This window comes from Ctenopharyngodon idella, chromosome 11, assembly GCF_019924925.1.
Source record: "Ctenopharyngodon idella isolate HZGC_01 chromosome 11, HZGC01, whole genome shotgun sequence".
Lineage (NCBI taxonomy): Eukaryota > Metazoa > Chordata > Actinopteri > Cypriniformes > Xenocyprididae > Ctenopharyngodon > Ctenopharyngodon idella.
In genome coordinates, this window is record NC_067230.1 from 13,772,606 (window position 1) to 13,780,892 (window position 8,287).

Sequence of the window (8,287 nt, forward strand, 5' to 3'; positions counted from 1 at the left end):
GGATGAGGATTTGATTAGAACTACATACACGATTAAAAAGTGTTAAAAATATACAAACATGACGGATGTGCGAGACCGACGGTTAAGCAGAGCGGTTAAGATAAAGGGGGTTGTGATTAATGATCAGTACCTAACCTGACGAAAAAATATTTATTTAATGTTATCCACATTATATTTCATCTGCATCAGCATTGTGAACTTTTATAACGATGCATTTAGTCATTAACTTTTAAATGCATCACGATGCAAACATGAGGAGAGTTCTCCGTATAAAAGATCCATGACTGGCAGATTAACATGTGATTACATTTCTCTCCGCTGTATGTAATTTAAATTATATTATAGGTTAAAACAATAAGAACTAAAAAAAGAAGAGCTGGAATAAGAATAAACAAATTTTTAACATTTAAACGCTGACTTCACAAGACTACATAAAGTGTAAGTGTGTGTATCTGCTACACACTCAAAAGTATGTACTTGTTCTTCATAAAAACAGTAAATACTTTTAGGGCATAGAATAAGTAGGTGAATTGGGACCAGGCAAGTGTCACACAAAGTATGACATACAGTTTGACAACTGAGCATCTGACATTATATTCTGTTTGAATTCTGTTGATCAGATACGAAACAACAGACACCTTGAGAGAGGTATGTCTGGAGATGTACATCAACAGTGACTTCTATTGCGGTGACAGTTGCTGGGTACCAGATGAGGAAGATGTGCAGCTGGAGGCTGATGACAACAATGTCATCTCAGAAGTGGTTCAGCTGGTGTCTGAAGATCTGACCGACCCAGCATGGCCTTCAACACAAATGGCAGGAAGCAGCAGTGGGATTGATCAGGGTGGCATGGATGCTTCTCCTGTAACCCCTGAGGAGAACAGGCCAACAGGTTAATGTCAACAAAGCATTTGAGATGCAACATTACAATTAGATGCAAAAAGAAAAATCCTACCAGTCAGACTAATTATTCATGTTTAACCTGTGGTTGGTTTCTAATAGCATATCATTTGTTTTTCTTCTATTTTTCAGAGAATACCATAGTGAGGGAGAAGAACATAATTAGTGCATTCTTCCAAAAGCTATTTGGGATCTTAGCAAAGCCTAAGACAGATCTGACTGTTCCGGAGCCATTGCGTATCCCAGATAAAAGTGCTGTCGAGCCAACATCTCAAACGGATCTTTTTGTTACCGAGCAATCAAGTGTCCGAGTTCCAAGCTTTCCTGAGACAGAACCTGAATGGGATCTGGTTAATTCAAAGGAAATGTGTGTCCCAGGACTAAGCCGGAGCCTGTGTCCTCAGATGGTCAGGAGGTCAATGTCAATATTGCCATCTCAGAGTTGAAGAGCCCTACGCTGGTGTCTGAAGATCTGACCGACCCAGCAGGGCCTTCAACAGAAGTGGCAGGGAGCAGCAGCGGGATCGATCAGGGTGGCATGGATGCTTCTCCTAAAACTCCTGAGGAGAACAGGCAAACAGGTTAATGTCAACAAAGCATTTGAGATGCAACATTACAATTAGATGCAAAACGAAATTTCTTACAAGTTGGACTAATTATTCATGTTTAATCTGTGGAGATGTTTCTAAAAGCGTATTATTTGTTTTTCTTCTTTTTTTCAGAAAGTACCAAAGTGAGGAGGAAGAACAAAATTAGTGCATTCTTCCAAAAGCTTTTTGGGATCTCAGACGCAAGTGCTCCCGAGCCTAGTTCCTGAGCAATAAAGTGTCCCAGTTCCAAGCATTCCTGAGCCGAAACCTGTGTTCTCAGAAGGTCTGGAGGTTATCATCAACAACATCCCATTCAGTTAGTGCACTTCAGTAGAAATAGATGTGCAACCGGAGGTTGATGTCAACGATGCCATCGCAGAGTTGAAGAGCCACACACTGGTGTCTGAAGATCTGACCGACCCAGCAGAAAGTATGTGTATTCCTCCAAAAGCTTGTTAGGGTCTCAGCACAGCCTGTGATGGATCGAGCTGTTCCAGAGTAGTTGTGTGTCCCTAGTGCCTGCACTTCCAAGCAGGAACCTAAAATGGCAGATCTTTCAGTGTCAGATAACTTTTTTCAGTTGAAGGACCATTGTGAATGGCTGTACACTGCCCCAGACACCTGTCACTGAGGTCCGAACCAGTGTCTTCATAGGAAATAAGTCTACAATGTAAGCTTAATGTAATACAGGAGTATAAACAGGAATCAAACACAATTATTTTCCTACATTATAAATCCTCTTTAGTGAAAGACTAATCTAGGCTGTTGTGTTCTTGTGCAGTGAGACAGCTAGGAACTGAGCCAAACTGAAAGAGATGGATATTACCGACATCCTGAACACTGCAGCGTTGAAAAAGAACCAGAGGGTTTTGTTGGGAATGCCAAGAAAGAAAGACCTGAGAGGAACGATTAATACAGGGGTGAAATATTGCACTTATTGTTGCTTGCATGCCGCAAAATTCATCCACAAGGCCCTGAGAAAACCGTTTTGAGAACCAAATATATATGAGCTTCAAACATATATATATATACACACACACACACACACACACATATACATACAGTCAAACCAAAAATTATTCCGACACTAGATATAATTTTTTATATTTTTTTTACTAGTGGGTGCAGGACACTATAGTTCAAGTTTATATGCAAGTAAGGATAGCAAAATAAAGTAAACTGTGACATATTATACACAAAAATTATTCAGACACTTTGACCTGACCATGTTTTGCTCAAGTGTTATCTGACATAAATAAGATTAATTTTTTCTGACACTCTGAGATCTTGTCATATTTTATTACCATTTTTTTAAACTATAGTGAATAAACTGTAATAATGAATGAAATGTTTAAGTTAAGGTGTCTGAATAAATTTTGGTTTGACTATGTATGTATGTATATATATATATATATATATATATATCAATAATTGGCTGTCATTGAATGTTGGCTGTCATGGTGTGTCCATGAAGGTGCATGAGGGTTAAAGTCATCGGTAAAAAATTCCTTGATTGCTGTTTTGACATAGTCTTTGTCTTCATATGGACATTTTAGTCATATTTGCTAGTTCTCTTTAATGTATTTGCCCTGTTTTGATCTGTTTTCCTGGGAATTTATTTTTATTTTATTTTGTCATCATTTATTTTAAGGAGATAAAAATGGTCCTTATCAACCTTGATTAACATGGCAGTAAAATTCTATCACATTATTTTGGCAGTTAATAGGCTTTTTCGACTTGAAGCAGCACTGCACATACCAATCAGTGTATGACATCGGAGTACCGCGAGAGCAATTCAATAGCGTTTGGAGCCATCTGCTCTCTAATAGCTCTCGCTGTATTTTGATGTCATACACCGATCGGTTTATGCAGCGTCGCTTCAAGTCAAGCAAGCCTAATGTTTTCGACTGGTTTTTCTTGGAGTTGGTGGGTTTTGGTGAGCTTTTGGGCTGGAAATTGTCGACCCAGTCTAGCAACACTGGCTAGATGGCGCTGTTGACTACAGGAACAAAGCGTAGTAGACGTTTGTTTATCTCCATGAAGCGGCTGCAGTGTTAACGAGTAGACTAAAATTTGTAAGCATTTAGTGGAATTATCTTTTAAATTTAGCTAAATTTATGTGTTTAAATTAAACATATATTACGAATTTTTGGATCTTTAGTTTCATTTATGGTTAATTAACTGTAATAAAGAGTCATACATGTTAACATGTTACTTTATTCAGAAGACTGAACATTCTATCTCTGACTAGTTGACACTTATTTTGTGCTTTTGATTCTTATTATTTATCTTTATTTATCTATATTTTATATTTTGTGCTTTTGTTTCTTGTTTATTGTCTATAATTTGTGATTTTACCCTGTCCTTGTAACATGTATGTTCAGTCTTGGTTTAGTTTCTCAGTGATCTGTTTCTGTTTTACCTGCCTGAGTTACTAGTTAGTTTCCTTGGTTATTAATTAGCTCTACACCTGTTCTGTTTTATGTTTGATTACGTTCCCTGTGTATTTATATCCTCAGTTCTGTTTGATCAGTGTTCCGTGTCCTCAGTTCCGTTTACTCCTCATGCTCGCTCCTTTAAATATTTAAAGATATTTACCCAGTTGTTTTTGCTTTTGTACAGACTCGTCTCCCACTTCTCCAGCGGCACGTTGCAGGATTCAAGATTTGCCAAGCTTACTCCATAGTCGGGGACAGGGATTCAAGATCAGCATTGCATCATGGTAAGATTTCAAATGATCAACCAAAAGCACACCTTGACTAGATCAGTGGTTCCCAACCGGAAGAAACTCTGGGTTTACCGAAGAAAACCTGCTCCCGACCAGGTTAGGTTCAAACAGTAAGTTACCATGGTAATACCTGATATACCTCCCATTCTGAAACAGAAAACCGAGAGTTTCCCTCATTTCAGGGTTAAAATAAGTGTTCACTTAACCCTCTTTTCTGAAACGGGCCTCTGATCCGATTTGGTTTTAAAACCAAGGAACTCTGGCAGTCGTGACTAAAGAAAAAAGATTGAGTTGGTACCTTCAGCATTTTCAGGCAGACCAATGATACGTAGATTTTTCCTCCGGCATTGGTTTTCTAAATCATCCTAGTGTTTGGTTAATTAAGAAACCTGGTGAGTGAGGGTACTTTGAAGGCACACATTTGCTGTATCAACAGATGACTCCACATCAGCAATTGCCCATGTGCTGTTTCTCGCTTACTGCGTCCGCAGGTAGATGTAGCAGTAGATGTATCAGCGTCAGTGAAAGTGTCCCCCCCCCCCCCATTTTGATACTCCACTGTTGAAATGGATAGAGACAGAATTGTTCAATTTACATTTTCTTTTCTGTTCAAAAGATAAACTGAATAATTTGGGGAAATTCTGGGGAGAGCCTGCTCCTACTGAATCAAAATCTGGGGAAACTGTTAAACACATCAGCTCTCAGAGACTGTATTATTGCCAGCATTCTTGTCTGTCTGAGATGCTGTGGGTCATAAAACATGCTTGGAAGGCTGTATCTATAGACTGGATTTTGCACAAACACCCACAAAACATTCGCTATTCATATGTGTAACAGGCTTGCTCTTTTCCCATCTGCAACTGAGCAGAATCTCCTGGCACTGGTCCACCCCTTCATTTACTCTTTAATTATATAGTATGAGTGCTGTCTTTGCCTTTGTTATGCCTGTGGCTCTGTGTTTAAAATGCATCTTGTTTCACTGCTTTTCTTGGCAGTCTTGTTGTTTTGTTGTCTCTTGAGTTGAGGGGAAAAGGGCCCAAAGGTTACAAGACTATGTTCATTCATAGTTGCCCCATCTCACCAATTCTCCTTAAATCTTTAATTACCCAGATTAATTTATGCTCTCTTTAGTATTTCAGTCTCTGTAGTTAAGGTACAAAACTTCTACTGCAGTTCAGAAGTGCATTTTATAGGAATGTATTAGAGCTGGAAGGTAAAATAAATCACTTTTGGACAAGAAGATTGAAACAAGTAGAATGATTGCAGTAGCTTTATTGTGTAGGTGTAAGGGTATAAAAATGAGTTTACATTTAGGTGATGGTCCTTCTGTCCTACAGCAGTTTACCTAAAATGTGGCACCCTCTTTTTAAGAGTAAGTGTGACCAAAATTAGGATTAACCTTAAACTTTAGCTTTACACTCACTAATTAAGTCAATGAACTCATCTCAACAAATTCAGACTGGCAAATCTAGAACCTTTTGAGGATTTGAGACAAGGGCTATGTGCAGAGTAGTGTACCATTATACTGTTTTACTGTTCCTGTAGTATTAAGTAGTAGTATTCACTCTGTATGCATGGAATACTTGGATGACCCTCTGCATTTGCCAAATAGTGCAGTACATAACAGAGTATAATAACCTGGGTACTGTATACCACAATGCAATGAGCTTGTGACCTCGTGACAAATACAAGGCAAGTGACCTTCTATTTGTAGAAGACTGAACTAGATCTCACTCAATATTGCATTGTATGGAGTTTATAGATGGTAACTAAATGCCACTTGCTCAATTAAACATAACACAATTAAGTCATGTGACAGCATGACTGTTTAAAATGTTTATTGTATGTTAAAATTAGCAGTTTACTATATTAAAATATTTATTTAGTATTTTTATTGCCCACCATTTCACATACAATTTAAAATTACACTGAAAAAATCATTACAATGGAATGATGTGATGTGTATTAAGAGGTTTAGGTCCTCTTTTAATTCCCAACATTAACTATTTTCCCATGTACTTCATCTCTTTACAGCTAGACAGAAATGACGGATACTGTACTTGATTGTACATTCCTGGTTATTGTATGATCACATGACAAAAATATTGACTGTTGTCTGGATACAAGGGGTGGGTCAACTTACCCACAAGTTCATCATAACCCACTCTTCCCTGTATCACATATCAAGCACAGTCTGCATATAGAATACTGATGCATGAAGACATTTGACTTGGAGGGTTTTATACCACAGTTTTGAAAATATAACTTATGGCAGCCTGAGCTATATCACAACCATTCATATTTGAAAATATGTATTGGTAATTTTTTATCATGCATTGCCATGACTGTAAAATATATCTATATATCTCAGTCATAAAAAAAGTGATTATAAGGTACTGATTAAAAAAAAATAGTACAATGGAAAGTACAGTGTCCACTCCAAGATGAAGACCCCAAAGCATTTGTCATGTTTCATGTTTCATATTATTGAAGGGAAAAAAAAAATCAAGAAAGAGAGGAGATGGCTTGCTAAACATCAGACTTAATATAGGGTTTCTGAATAATTATAGCCTAGTCATAGCCTAATTATAGTTTGGAAAATTGAACATTTTTCTACTTACCACATGCCTGAGGGCTACCTCCCATTTTGAATTGTCTGTAAGAGTCTAAGAGTTGGGTTTTAAGATCAGGTTTGCATCTACAGTTTAAGTCAAATGTTATGTGAACATTTCAGATATGACTGGGGTAGTATGATACGTGAACAAAACATCTTTTTTTTAAATCTTGCATTCGCAGAAAGACCAGAAAACCTGAATACAACTGTTTGTATGGAATATTGCTTAATAAGTACTGTGTAGTATATATTGTATACTGTTTGCTATTTAACGTTAAAAACGGATAAACATTTTAAATAACAGTAAGAAAACTTTTGCTAAATTGTTTTACCACATCACATAAAACATGCCAAGTGGCACGTCGTTAATGTTACTACAGTAATTTCATGAATTTTATATATAATTCTGACATCTTTACTATTCATTAAAACCTAAAGGTTAATTGAGTGAAATTAATCACATTGAATTCATAGTGTTGCTATTATGACATACAGTCAGTATCTTCAATGAAAATATAGACAGTTTTATATATACATTACCGGTCAAAAGTTTCTGAATGGTAATGTTTTTAAAAGAAGTCTCTTCTGCTCACCAAGGTTTCATTTATTTGATCCAAAAACAGTAATATTGTGAAATACTTTTTCAATTTAAAATAACTTTTCTATTTGAATACATTTTAGAAAGAAAGAGCACTGTCAGTGGATATTGTAATAATACAATTTTGGTGAAACTGTTTTGGAAATGCTCCAGTGTGTATTTGTGCTTGCTCTCTGGAGAACGTCAAATGTTTCTATTTACAGCTGTCACTCATAGCATAAGACAAAAATATGGCATGTGAAAATAGATGCGTAGTAAGCAATGTAAACGCAGACTAATATTAAAAGAAAAATATTTGTATCAGGATATTTTTGAAATTCTATTTATTTGTAAAAGTAATGTCTTGTAAATAATCTTATGTCTCACTGCTGTATCTCAATGCACATTGCTATTCTTGTTATGGTGAAGCCATTGCTTACATATTACATCTGCAATTTAATAGAGCATCACCTCAGCCAAAAATTAAATTTGCACATGTCTGTGAAAGTTTCCAGGTTGGAAATCCGTTATCATGTAGCATTCTAGTGAAATCAAGTAGGAAATTCCAACTTTCTGAATTGAATGGATTGCAGCATTCCATTGAAAATATCAACAGAAGGAAAACAAATAAAATAAACAAAGTCATGTCTATAATATGCATTACGTCTTTATGGAAGATCACTGCAGCACACCATATTGTCAAGACATCTGTTCTACAGCTTGACCGGGAAAATGGTTTATGTTTAAAACGCAGAGTGTGTATATCTTCTTTGGAGTGTGTTCATGGAGTAATGACAGATTCTTGCAGGGTGCAGCACTACTATGATGTAGTGCTTTAAAAAGAGGTCATTCAGTGTCTGCATCCTGTTAAAATGCCA